This window comes from Salvelinus sp. IW2-2015, linkage group LG7 (genome assembly GCF_002910315.2).
Source record: "Salvelinus sp. IW2-2015 linkage group LG7, ASM291031v2, whole genome shotgun sequence".
Taxonomy (NCBI): domain Eukaryota; kingdom Metazoa; phylum Chordata; class Actinopteri; order Salmoniformes; family Salmonidae; genus Salvelinus; species Salvelinus sp. IW2-2015.
Window position 1 is genome coordinate 18,273,060 of NC_036847.1, and position 14,669 is coordinate 18,287,728.

The 14,669-nt window shown below is 39.3% G+C and overlaps 1 long non-coding RNA gene across 1 annotated transcript; it reads right to left on the reverse strand.

Moving 5' to 3' along the window:
* Nucleotides 1-422: 422 nt before the first annotated feature.
* On the reverse strand, nt 423-11,181 carry LOC111966542 (uncharacterized). Its single transcript, XR_002877657.2, has 3 exons — nt 10,871-11,181; nt 5,108-5,259; nt 423-5,045 (listed from the first exon to the last, which is right to left on the reverse strand). It is a non-coding gene; the product is annotated as an uncharacterized lncRNA (long non-coding RNA).
* Nucleotides 11,182-14,669: the final 3,488 nt, after the last annotated feature.

Consider the following 14,669-nt stretch of genomic DNA (forward strand, 5'->3'; position numbering starts at 1 on the left):
AGGTTCATTTTTCATTAGGTTATAATAATCCATGCCTTCTGGGAATGTTATAAAGTCCAACAGTTATGGGTTGAGTTAGAAATTTTACTGTCAGAAGTATTAAAATCAACCAATGTCAGCCTTTATTATCCAAATGTTAAAAGTGTGTGTGGACGACATAGAGAAACAAAATGGGGCAGTTTGAGGCAATGTGGCAGAGAGTGATGTGGGCGCTGGAGATGGGAGTGTGAGCAGGTGTGACGTAGTTGTCATTTGTATGTTTTGTATTGTCTAAAAATATAAAATAAATTCGTACAAAAAAAAGAAGGAAAAATGATAAGCTTGCAACAGCATTCCGATTATTCATTATGAATAGGATTTATATGATTTACATTCTTCATTGTAACCACAATGTCACAAATAATTAACACACACACATCAGATTAACTTGGTCAAAACAGTCAAAACATTTCTTTATTAAAGACTATCAGAAAGAATGGTGGTACTTATTTATTTGGATCCAAAGCCACGAATGAGTGAGTCACTCAGCTTTATGCTGACAAATCCTTGCTGCACTTTCATTCCGTTTCTTCTTCACATCAGCAAAGGACTCTGTGTTTCAGAGACGTACTTTATGTGGAGGGGCTATCACTCTTTCACACTGTGGTAAATAAAGCCAGTTTGTTATTTAAAACCAAAAGCCCACCGTGCCTATATTTTCAAGATTTGTCCGTCCACATGTCAAGTGTAAATGCGCCATTGTATTTACCCACGTTCTCTCTCAACTCCAGGACCACCGCCAGCATATATATATATTTTTTTATAATGCAGGACACTAGTGCCAGAGAAGAGAGACTTTCGGACTGAACACACCTCCATTCATTTATGAAAAGATAGTACATTTGTGCCACAGTTTAGACTATCGATAGATCAGCTTTCTAACTCCCCCTTGTGATAGTGTGGTGCAATGACAGAATTATGCAATTTACCACAATCTGCCACCATCTACCACAAACAGTAACGGCATAAACTAGAAACCTTTAAAGAAAGAACCATTGCAGAACATGAGAGTTGCGTTGAATCTGTCAGGTCACTCTTCCAGATACCAAAAAATGTATCACTTTTCTCTGGAAACAATGTTTATATACTCTTTTAACCTTTGTGCTTAGAATAGCCAATTATATTTCCACCAACCATTTTATTTGTTTGGCTTCTTTTTGAAGGCCTCAGGGTCAACTTGAGGGTTAAACTAATGMATTCTGGGAAATGCGCACACATGCATACATAGAATAAAAAGAAATGGAAGGAATGTATTTAATGTATCATACACCACAGCCAGAATATTGAATCTACGTTATTACTGTGGCTAAAATAACATTTAATTAACAATGACATCATGCATCCCCATGGCTCATGAATATTGTAAATCCAAATGTCTGAAAAACCAAGGATAGGCCCAAAGGATATGAAAAGCCCTTTCCACTGTTGAGATTCAAATGTCACCCAGTCTTCTGTATCATGTTGCCTGCAGCTTGAGCCTCCATCCCCAGCAGAACAGTAGATATTTGCATCTGAGGCAAATCAGTCTGGCTCTGTCCACAAAGAAAGTCTGGTATATTTCATGTGTTATTATGGGTGTGGAACTGTGGATAGTTTATAGAGCTTCACATATATTCAGACCGAGGGAAGACTAAACAGACAATTATCTTAATACATGATACGATGAGCATAATGTATACATGTAACCTTTTGAGTAGTAATACATTTTGAATGTAAATTAGGTTTGATAGTACCGTAAAAAAATGGATTTGAGGTTATATAACCCACAAACTAAGATTTGCTTATCAATACATTGATATTGAGACAGATAATGATTTAGGGCACAGACACATTTTCAACACTTTCTTGTAGAACAGATTAATATTAGTCTCACCAGCCAAGAGTTCCAGGTCTGGTAATTATTAAATAGTTATGTTACCTTTAGTGTCGATGGATCCAAAAGTAATGAACATGTATGCCTAGTTAACTTCTCAGCCTTTAAAAACTACACTTTATTTTTCCTATGCAAATAACTTTGCATTAGTTGAGAGGATGCTTTGCGGGGTTAGGAGACAAGGATGCTCTGTGCCACCCTGACCCTATCCCTGCCCCAGTAAAAACCAAACCAACATGCAAAGCAGCCTTCAACGGGGTCCTCAGTCAACACTCACTCTCCATTAGGGCTCAAACAGAGGATATCAACAAATAACAAAATCTGCTGTCTGTTTCTGTGCCATGGGTCTTGTACTGACACTGCTTTACCAAACATTTCCCAACTAGCACATTTGGTTCCTTGGAAGTTGTGGGAACATAGTGTATGTTTATGGTTTTTAAATCGGTTGTGGGAACAAAGCCATACATTTCTTGCCTGGTAAAACAGAATGTTTTTTCAACATTCTGAGAACAGAAGTGTACATTTAGTCTGTTCTGGGATTGTTTCTTTTTAGGTTGCAGGGAGGTTCTGAGAACGTTTTACTCTGGTTCCTTGAAAGTTTTTTTTATGGAGGTTTTATTAATGCTCTGAGAACATAAATATATTTGGAGGTTTTTTAATAACTTCCTTAAAAACTTTCACTGAATGTTTCAATAAAACTTTTAATAACACTGCTAGCTTACTTTGCGTAAACTTTTTTTTTTACTTCAAGTACAGACAAATTAATTTCCTTAGGCATTAATCATGCAAACATTAATTTTTTATTGTGATGCGGCATCAGTGAGATTCAAACCTATAATATTCCATTCTCTATCCAGGGAATTAGTCCACTGCACCACCAGGATGCACACGCTATGTTTATGCAATATTGGAGAGATCTGACATGCCCCGAGCCCACTCGACACCTATCCACAAATGTGGCTCATGCGCACAGTGCAATAGCACTATAAAAACGTCTTTCTTCAGACACCCACATACAGGTCAAAAGATCCCTGTTAGGGGTATCATCTCATGCAAGACCAAGGGAGTAATATATCTCATCACCTGTTCATGTGGAAAAGCCTATGTAGGWCAAACGAAAAGACAATTTAAACAACGCATAGCAATTTAAAAAAYGCATAGCTGAACCCCGCAGCTCAATCAGGTGTAAGAACATTGACTATCCAGTAGCAGCTCACTTTGTTGAAGCTAACCATCCCATCTCCTCCCTCAAATACACAGGCATTGAGCATGTTGCTCTACCAAGGAGAGGAGGTAATGTCGAGATCCTACTACTACAAAGGGAGGCTTACTGGATATCCTTTCTAAAAACATTGACCCCTAGTGGTCTGAATATTGACTTTGATCTCTTATGAACACATTTTCCTTTAGGAACAAGTCTTATAAATTGAAAAACATTGTTTACAGCTTATTAGCGTACACCTAATATGTTCCCTCTGTTGATGATGTTCATTATATATTAAGGTTGAACCAAAAGATTACATGTAACAAAAATGAAATACGAAATTATGTGAAATTGAATGAAACAATGTATGTTGATGCTAATATGATGTACAATATTCCATTATGTTTCTATGTGATAACAATAGCATAATATATTTAATATGCCATATACTATTTTTTAAGTTTCACAACATAATTTTAATTAACTTAATCATTATGACACACCCCGCAGTACTGTCATTGGTTACACTAATTGCACCGTGTGTCTACATAACCTGGTTCAAGTACTCATGACATTACCCTGAGGAAGGCACAGCAATGCCGAAACGTTGGTAAATACCCATTAAATTGCTGGGAGATTATACATGGAGTGTGCAACTTTCTTTATTTTGATAGTTTAATCGCCGTTAGTCAGCACCTCCACACAAACTATTATTCTGGGTGTGCGCCAGCTCATGTTTTTTTTAATTTATTTTTTTACATATCTGGGGGATACAACCTTCCCAGTTCTCCAGATTTTTAAGTATCTTTAATTTACAATCTGTAGAAACTATGAGATTAGAAAGGTTCAGAACTTCTGAGAAGCATCACAGTTGAAAAATATATGGCAAATAGAAATCCAATATGGATGGTGTTAAGAGATAGATGGGAGGGGTTGAATGGAGCTGAAGGGTGGGACTAATAACAAATGTAAATAACAAATAACAATAACAAATGTCTGTAAACTGTACACTACCGTTCAAAAGTTTGGGGTCACTTAGAAATGTCCTTGTTTTTGAAAGAAAATCTAMATTTTTGTCCACTAAAATAACACCAAATTGATCAGAAATACAGTGTAGACATTGTTAATGTTGTAAATGACTATTGTAGCTGGAAACTGATTATTTTTTATGTAGATAGAGGCCCATTATCAGCAACCATCACTCCTGTGTTCTAATGGCACGTTGTGTTAGCTAATCCAAGTTGATCATTTTAAAAGGCTAATTGATCTTTAGAAAACCCTTTTACAATTATGTTAGCACAGCTGAAAACTGTTGTTCTCATTAAATAAGGAATAAAACTGGCCTTCTTTAGACTAGTTGAGTATCTGGAGCATCAGCATTTGTGGGTTCAATTACAGGCTCAAAATGTCCAGAAACAAAGACTTCTGAAACTCGTCAGTCTATTCTTGTTCCGAGAAATGAAGGCTATTCCATACGAGAAATTGCCAAGAAGCTGAACACCTCGTACAACGCTGTGTACTACACCCTATTGGCCAGTCTGAGATATGGCTTTTTCTTTGCAACTCTGCCTAGAAGGCCAGACTGGTGTTTTGCAGGTACTATTTAATTTAAAACTGGGACCAGTTGCAGTTCTGTACTGGAGTCTCTTCCATATAGTCTCTCTTTGTTGGTCACATAGCCTCCCTCTGTCAGGGAAGAGACACTGACGTGACACTAGAAGCTTTTCATCGCTCTGGGATTAGATTGTCTGAGACAAATTGATTCTTAACACTCTTCAAGCTCTTAAACCAGTTATAACTTTCCCATCTCTGCACCAATCAGAACTCCTCTTCTCCAGTTCTACAACCAATCACAGTTCTGGCTCTTCAGTGGTCTGCAGCAAATTTGGACTCCATCACACACAGAATGTCCATGCCGTCAACATACACCTAGAGACAGGAAAGTCAATTAAGCAGATATAACGTACATTCACTGACTGTGTGTCTCCTACCTTGAGGCCAGGAATATAGTCTCTTCTCGAAGTACTCAGTGCTAGCAGATGACCTCTACAGACGCCCCCATGCCAAACTTGTGGTTCTCATAGATGAAGATACATGGCAGCTGCCACAGAGCCGCCATGTTGAAAGACTCAAGGATCTGGCCCTGATTGGACAAGAGGAAGATAATTGATGATGATTATTAGATAGATAGGTAGGTTACATGCTGACCAGACCGGACACGTCGCGTGCGCGAGCGTCGCAAAATAAATTTAGAAATCCATGTTATTCAATTATTGCACCCACACTGCTCGCGTGCGCCAAGGAGCGTCTGCGTTGCCAAGGGCTAAAATAGAACTCCTTTCTATTTCTGACGCAGATCGCGCTGAAAGTCCTGCCTCTCCCATCTCCTCATTGGTTTATAGAAGCACTAACTGTTTTTTTTGCCGGTAGTCGTGGTAATACTATGAAAGTTTAGATGCCGATCACCATATAAGTTCAACGATGAAAAAGCCTGGAAGGAGGAGAGATGACTAGAAACGTTTCGGTTGGCCGTTTTATGTGTGGATTAATTTGTCAGAATAGAGGACCTTGTGCAGTTCAGGTAAAATAACAACTCAATGTTTATATCCCAGGACAAATTAGCTGGCAACAGCAAGCTAGCTAAATAGGACAAATTAGCTAGCAAGTGCAAGCTAACTAGCCATACATGTTTAATGCTTTTCGACCTGTCCCCAAATTAATGTCATTGGTTCAGAGTTTGTTTTGATATTTTAACCTGCGTGTGATCGCGTTTGGTGTTGCGGGACAAAATAAATTTATGCACGATAGCGCACGATGACAGACTCGCGCAGCCGGTTTGGGTTCCGTGTTAGGTTTCACACACACGGTTGTTGCCCTGGTACTGACAGGCTAGGGACACACCTGCCACGAATGAAACTTGTAGACACACACACAGCGTGAGAAGGCATCTTTCCTAAATTTAATGAAGCATTTATAAGTTAAGCATTTATAAGTAACATTCTTCAAGAATCAATGTCTAAATATCAATAGTTTCACAGTACACAAATTGGTAGTGTAAATCCCAGATTGTCTCTTTAAGTAAAATATCTTCAGGCCTACACATAATCATATTATGTTTTTTTAATTTTACCTTTATTTAACTAGGCAAGTCAGTTAAGAACAAATTCTTATTTTCAATGACGGCCTAGGAACAGTAGGTTAACTGCCTTATTCACGACAGATTTTTAGCTTGCCAGCTCGGGATTTGATCTTGCAACCTTTCAGTTACAAGTCCAAAGCTCTAACCACTAGGCTACCTGCCGCCCCATATCTCACCACTGTAGTAGTTACAAATAACATTGAGAATTTTTTTTTTGGGGGGGGAGTATTATTTTATCATCCTTACAAACCTCTTCATGTAAATGTACATCATAGTATTGTACATAGGCTGTTCATCTAGGTGTGATTCACTACATTACCAAAAGTATGTGGACACCTGCTCGTCGAACATCTTATTCCAAAATCATGGGCATTCATATGGAGTTGGTCCAGTCTTTGCTGCTATAACATCCTCCAATCTTCTGGGAAGGCTTTCCACTAGATGTTCGAACATTGCTGCGGGAACTTGATTCCATTCAGCCACAGGAGCATTTGTGAGGTTGGGCACGAATGTTGGGCGATTAGGCCTGGCTTGCAGTCGGCATTCCAATTCATCACAAAGGTATTCGACGGGGTTGAGGTCAGGGATCTGTGCTGGCCAGTCAAGTTCTTCCACACCGATCTCGACAAACCATTTCTGTATGGAACTCGATTTGTGCACAGGGGCATGCTGAAACAGGAAAGGGCCTTCCCCAAAATGTTGTCAMAAAGTTGGAAGTACAGAATCGTCTAGATAGAATGTAGCGTTAAGATTTCCCTTCACTGGAACTAAGGGGCCTAGCCCGAACTATGAAAAACAGCCCCAGACCATTATTCCTCCTCCTCCAAACTTTACATGTTGGCACTATGCATTGGGGCAGGTAGCATTCTCCTGGCATCCGCCAAACCCATATTAGTCCGTTGGACTGCCAGATGGTGAAGAGTGATTCATCACTCCAGAGAACGCGTTTCCACCGCTCCAGAGTCCAATGGCGGCGAGCTTACACCACTCCAGCCRACGCTTGGCATTGCGCATGGTGATCTTAGGCTTGCTCGGCCATTTAAACCCATTTCATGAAGCTCCCGACGAACAGTTCTTCTCCTGACATTGCTTCCAGAGGCAGTTTGAAACTAGGTGGTGAGTGTTGCAACCAAGGACAGGCAATTTTTACGAGCTACGCGCTTCAGCACTCCCGTTCTGTGTGCTTGTGTGGCCTACCACTTCGCGGCTGTTGCTCCTAGACGTTTTCATTTCACAATAACAGCACTTACAGTTGACCGGGGCAGCTGTAACAGGGCAGAACTTTGACAAACTGACTTGTTGGAAAGGTGACATCCTATGACGGTGTTACGTTGAAAGTCACTTCAGTAAGGCCATTCTACTGCCAATGGTTGTCTATGGAGATTGTATGGCTGTGTGCTCCATTTTATACACCTGTCAGCAATGATGTATGAAGGGGTGTCCACATACTTTTGTAAATATAGTGTACCTGTAGACTTTCCATCACCATGAAGAAAAACAATGCACAATACAGTAATTGAGTACATTGAGACATCAAGTTGTTTGTGATGATGTGGCTCAGTTGGTAGAGCATGGCGCATGCAACGCTAGGGTTGTGGGTTCGATTCCCACTGGGGACTTGTTTGCACTTTTGCTCTGGCTAAGAGTGTACTAAAATGTTAAAGGAACGAATAGACCATTTCAGTTTTTACACAGAAATAAATTGCATTTGCAAAGTATTTCAAGAAACTGGAAAACATATCAAGCAAGTATTTTATATTCCGCAAATATTATCAGAGTAATTGTTGTTGTTTTTTTACAGATAATTGTCAGACACAAAATACAAATGCTGGGATCACTCAAATGATTAGCCAAGCAAAGGAAGTTTGCAACTTAAGCACCTCAGCCCCGTTTTCAGTCGACTTTGCGAGTGTACAATTATGTTCACTCCGGGGCCTGAAACTCCCTATAATTCAATTCGCGACGATTGTGCATCCGCAAAAACTGAAAAACAACATCAATGGAGAAGTCAACATACAAGTGTAAGTAAAAACGAATACAAATAAGTTAGAAATGTTGCTACTACGTAAAAATGTAATGTTTTTGTTTGGTTATCTTTTGGAAATTGTAGAAATAAAACATTTTCCTTCAGAAGTTCCAGCTAGGCAGGCTAGCGCTAGTTAGCTAATTAATTTGCTAGTTACCATACAGTAGGCGTATATTACTAATTRTATATTTAATATAAGTAGACATCCACTCATAATTGACAGTAGCGAATATAAATCACCCACAAGTTACCGGTGGCTGAAAACACAATCATCGCGGGATGAACGAGTGGCGAACTTCCGGCCAAGGGTGGTCTATTTAAAAAATAATTCCTTCCCCCCTTGTTACCGTTTAATAATAAATACAAATTCCTTTCCCCTTTGCCCTGCAAGTGTATACGCGTCGACGTCATGATACGTCACCTGAAGTGTCCACTTATTTTGAGAGCTGAGGGGTATGATTGTTTCTCTTTTGGTCCATTCAACAACAGAGCGATACCAACCTTGTTTCAGCAGGATGTTGTATCTATCTATACCTTATGTCATGCCTTATTGGAATGGATTTATTGATAATATCTGTTTTTAAAAAGTTTGGATGTTGCCACACACATACCTACTTGTTAACAAAATTAAGGAAGTTTCCTTTAAATTATTCATAAATATTATCCTGCCAACCACTATATGAAGAAGTTTAAAGAAAACATCAACTCAAATTGCTCCTTTTGTAATGACCACTCAGAAACAGTGTTGCATCTTTTTTGGCATTGTATTCATGTAAGAAAACTGTGGCAAGACATCAGTAGATTTTATAATCGAACACATTTATGAAGATTTTACACTATTGTGGTGAGATGTACTGCTTGGATTCTTTACATACGATAGAAATAAGCTGAAACATTTTTATGTAATTAATTTCATAATTCTTTTGGCCAAATTTCATATACACAAATGTAAATTTACAAACAAAAAAAACGAATTTTCTTACCATACAAAAATAAATTGAACTGTATTTTAAGACAGTTAAATACTCTACTAACAAAAAAGCTGTTAGAATTGTAAGTGTATGTATGTCCCTTAAGGTCCTTGTGTAATTGTAATGTGATATTGTACCCCCTAGCTCGATTGTCCATTGTATATAATCTATATATACACTTGTTCCCTTATGTACTTTCTGTATTGATTTGTTGTTAATCAAATTAAAATACATTTTAAAAAAGAGCTGAGGGGTATGGTGTGTCTTTTATTAAGTGTTTTAACTGCAGCCAAAGAAACGGCCACAGGCCGATGGCGAGCATCAGCGGATATAACTTGATATCAAGAAACGCCCATAACAGAAACCGCTCGGAATTGCGGTCTGCAATTACACCCTTCACTGGAACGCCCCTCTCTGGCCACTATTTGATGTGTATCGGCAGGGGGGACTGCAGTACAACAATACACCACTAGTCTATTAGTCTAGGACCATAAAAGTTAATAATGTCAGTAGGGGCACGACAACACTTTTGTCGTACGCGTGTCAAATGTTAGTAGAGAAAAGTAACATGCGAGTGTTGTGCACGTGCAGCTAACAAACGTTAGCTACCTCCGTCTGCTAGGTAACGTTAGCTACTGTAGCCTTTATGCTTTGGGAGAACTGTAGCAGGAGATCAATGTGTAAATTTACAGGTCTCCCAGAGCGAAGAGGCAGGGGACAAACTTTGCTTCTCTGGGCAGGCTATTTTTATTTAATGCCCAAAGGAAACATACCTAGCTGCAATAAGTACATCTTACACAAGGGGTAGCCACCTAGCTACTGCTGCGCATGAAAACAAGATGTGACGCACTATATATCCTCCACAATTCGTGGTATGGGCGGGTCATGGCTAGAGGGGATACAGCTTTTGTCAAATTAAAGTCATATTAGATTTTTCGTAGCAGGTTAGGAGACCATGACCATAGACACCGTTATGGAATTACACGTTAACACAGATTCAATATTTGGAGTCAGGTAAGGAAAGCACGACAAAAAATGGTTTTCGAGTAGATTAGTTCAAATTTTAGCGTTCGCTAACTAACGTTAGCTGTGTGGTAGCTAGCACACAGGACTACCAGCTGTAGTTACTGCATTTATGTTAACTAGCTAATTAACGAAGCAAATGTGTCAATATGTGGCACCACTGGCAGTTGTCGCTCAATGTCATGGCAATTGAAAGGATACAATTCCGGCAACTATATGTTATACTGTGGATTGTAATGCAGATCCACTTAAACATTTAAAACCCTAGCCTAATATTGAACCATAAGGACAATTCTGTGGCCTACCCGTCTTTGACACACTAATATGTAGGACTGGTTTCAATAACAGGTGGTGAGCCTGCTTCTTCACTGGCATTAATTCTTGAAAACCCTTATTATGCTTAGGGTTTTCAGCAGTGGGCGTATCAGGTGAGCTTCGCCCACGATTGGCTGTATGTGAACTACAATTCCCAACACTGTGGTTTGAAGTTGAGAAACGTGAATAATAATTGCTTGCGAAACGGTTTTCGAAACATATAAAAGATAATGGGCATATCACCGAGAAATAATCGTTAAAATAAAACATTTACACTTACTGTAGCAGTTTTGCACAGATCCATACGTTGTTCCTCCACTTGAGGAACTACACCTCCTCCCCAGTTAGCTTACGTATTCAAAGCATGCTAGATGGCTAATTAGCACGGGTGGCTTTCTCTGTCTTCCGTTAACATTCACTGTAAGTATCATGGAGATATGACAGTGTGCGAACACTAACCCTAACAGAATAAAGGTGTGTGGTGATTTAACCTTTTATTTGTATTATACCTCGCCGATTTCCAAAACCGTACCACAAGTGACGCGTTTTAACGTTCAGAACGAGATTCGAAGCCCTTAACAAAACTGCCCCGGCCAGAAGACACAGCATTATCATCAATAGGCGCTAATGGTAACGTTAGTGTCTGAATGGGTTACCCTGGTGTCAGAAGTGTGATAACTCCGTGAATCAATGAAACGCGTGATTTAAAAAAAAAAGTCATGATTTTGACGATGATAATTTCTGATTGCTGCACAACTCCAATGTTTGCAATGAACATCAATGATTTGTATACCCCTCAGCTAAAATAAATACTTGTTCCTTCATCCAGTGCAAAGATGCAGGCAATATTGCCTCTGGATTTGATGTTGATGTTTGATGTTGTCAATGCGCCTAATTACATAACTATTTTGTTAAACTATGCAGTACGCTATTAATCTTTGATTCAGTCATTTGCTTATTACAGACTTGACGGAGTAGTGCCTAGACTATATTTGAGGTCAATTCAGTGAGCGGGATAGAGACAGACATACAGTAGGTCACCTTTCTGTCTGACAAACTACATTGAGGGTGGCCACCTTTTTGGCTTTGACAATTGTGTGCCTGAAATGACAGAAATCCTTTGTTTAAAGACGAGTTTGTAAGGCTATATTACAAGAAGACGGTATCGCCACAATGACACAAGGTAGGTTAGATCACAAGAAGAAGATTGTCCCATAAAGACCATGTCTAGCCTGGCTAAATGTATGATTTATTGTGAAGCAGTTTTTTTTTTTATTGCAAAGGTTTTTCCCAAAAATGTGATGCAAATACAAAATTGCTTTGAGCAATGGTGGTATGGTGGTTCAGGTGCTGTTTTCAGCATGCTTTCTATATAAACAGAGGTCTTAGAATCAATTGTTTTTGAGTGGTGCCTGACTGGACTGCATTGCTGCTTCTGTCTATTTTGTCTCCATTGTTTGATATTAGTGTTTGATATTAGCCTAGCTAATTGTTATTTTGCATTGGGACAATGAGGCTGTCAGTGTACTATCACACAGGATGTAGCACTATTTGATCTTTGAAAAACCATAGGCATCATGCCTCGAAAGTGCTGAAAATGACGTGTGTGTATAGAACATGACTCCGTAGTGTACTAAAGCTAGACGGAAGCAATCCAAAAGGTCATGGCTCCGAATCAAAATCCACAAGAACAAATAAAATGTCACTCTTAGGTTATCACCTACCGTAAAGCTGAAACTTGATTGTGATGGGCTTAATGTCATGGTTGACACATTTCCCTTGTGACAATGAGCCCATTCCCTTTGTGACTCATTTATCTTGCATAGGTCCATATTTCACCTGAAACTTCCAGAGTCTATTTTGATCACGGTGTGGTCTTGCGTGTCTGTCGGTCTCTTGCAGAGGACTAGTTGTGTAAATGCACTCTTTTTAAATCTAATCGGTTTATTGGTCGCGTGCACAGATTTTCAGATGTTATCGCAGGTGAAATGCTTGTTTCTAGCTCCACTATTGCAGTAATGCCCAGCAATACAATATAAAACAATACACATGCATAAGAAAGAAATTAAGAAATATCAGCACGAGCAATGTCAGTCTGGAATACACTGATCTTAACAGTTTGTTGAGGGCTGACAGTTGTCACCCACTTCCCTTGAAAAATAGTTTGCCCTACAGCCAATTCTGTCGAATCAAAAGAATTTGCAAAAAGCAATCAGATTGACAGAAATATGGCTGAGACGCAAAGAAAGTTCACGGAGAGGGGGTACAAAAATGATCAGATTAATATTGCATTGAGAAAATTCAAAACAAAACGAGACATGACCTTTTTCAAGTGCAGTCTCGCAAAAAGACGCATTCTTGCATTCTAACTACCCGCTATTCAAAGCGCTCTGAACAAATTAAGGGAATCGTTCACAAACATTGGCACATTCTAAAATCCGATGATAGTCTTGGTAATGTGTTTTCGGACCTTCCCTTGGTCGTATTTTCGCGGGCAGAAATCTCAGAGACCAATTGGTACCCTCTGATTTACCACCCAAGATAATCCTGAACAACGTCTATTTGCGCCCCTACTGGATGGAAATTACAAGTGTAATGGCTGTGCTCAATGCAATGGCACTTATAATGCAGTACCGGTACCCCCTCGCAAAAAGACGCATTCTTGCATTCTAACTACCCGCTATTCAAAGCGCTCTGAACAAAATTGGGAATCGTTCACAACATTGGCACATTCTAAAATCCGATGATAGTCTTGGTAATGTGTTTTCGGACCTTCCCTTGGTCGTATTTTCGCGGGGCAGAAATCTCAGAGACCAATTGGTACCCTCTGATTTACCACCCCAAGATAATCCTGCAAACGTCTATTTGCGCCCTACTGGATGGCCAATTACAAGTGTAATGGCTGTGCTCAATGCAATGGCACTTATAAATGCAGATCATTCAAACACCCACAAACAGGGAAATTGATCCCAATCAAAGGTGTTATTACGTGCTCCACTAAGGCAGTTATTTATCTTATAACTTGTCCTTGTGGTAAAAATTATGTGGGTAAAACAAAGCGCGAATTAAAAGTACGTATCTCAGAGCATCGTAGCACCATTAGGTGCAAAAACTTGACTTACCCAGTTGCGGCTCACTTTTTGGAGGCAAACCACTCGATTTCGTCTCTGCGTTATATTGACATCGAACATGTCACCCTCCCTAGGAGAGGGGGTGACCTTGATAATTTATTGTTAAAACGAGAGGCTGCCTGGATCTTTAACTTAAAGACCCTTGCTCCCTTCGGTCTCAACGTAGACTTTGATCTGAAGCCATTCTTGTGATTATTGTGACTTTGCCATTGTAATTGTTTGTAAGCTTGTGTAGTYTAAAATGAATCTATGATCGTATGCTATCCATTTGTTTTTTGTATGCTGCTCTTTGTATGCCATTTTAATATTTGAGAATTAACCAATGATATTAGGCCACTCTTGGCCATGATTACAGACACCTGTGTGTCTTTTGACACTATATAAACGAGTCATCCCGCAGTGTTTGTGATTATACCCTGGTGAAGACAGACAGCTTGGCTGTCGAAACGTTGGTAATTACATTTTTGCGTCTGAGCTCCTAGAGTATGCGGCTCTCCTTTATTTTTAAGTCTGGAATACAGTGCCTTCWGAAAGTATTGACTTATTCCACATTTTGTTGTTACAGCCTGAATTCAAAATGGATTAAAATGTTTTTTTTCTCACCGATCTCCCCTTAATGACAAAGTGAAAACAACATGTTTTTAGAAATTGTAGCAAATCTATTGAAAATGAAATAGAGATCTCATTTACATAAGTATTCACACTCCTGAATCAATAAGAGCTTTCCACACCTGGATTGTGCAACATTTGCCCATTTATTATTTTAAAAAGCTCTGTCAAATTGGTTGTTGATCATTGCTAGACAACCATTCTCATTTACAGGGCTGTAGTGGAGCACGTTGAGAGCTTCAAATTCCTTGGTATCCACATCGCCAACAAACTATCATGGTCCAAACACACCAAGACAGTTGTGAAGAGGGCACGACAAAGCTTATTCCCTTTCAGGAG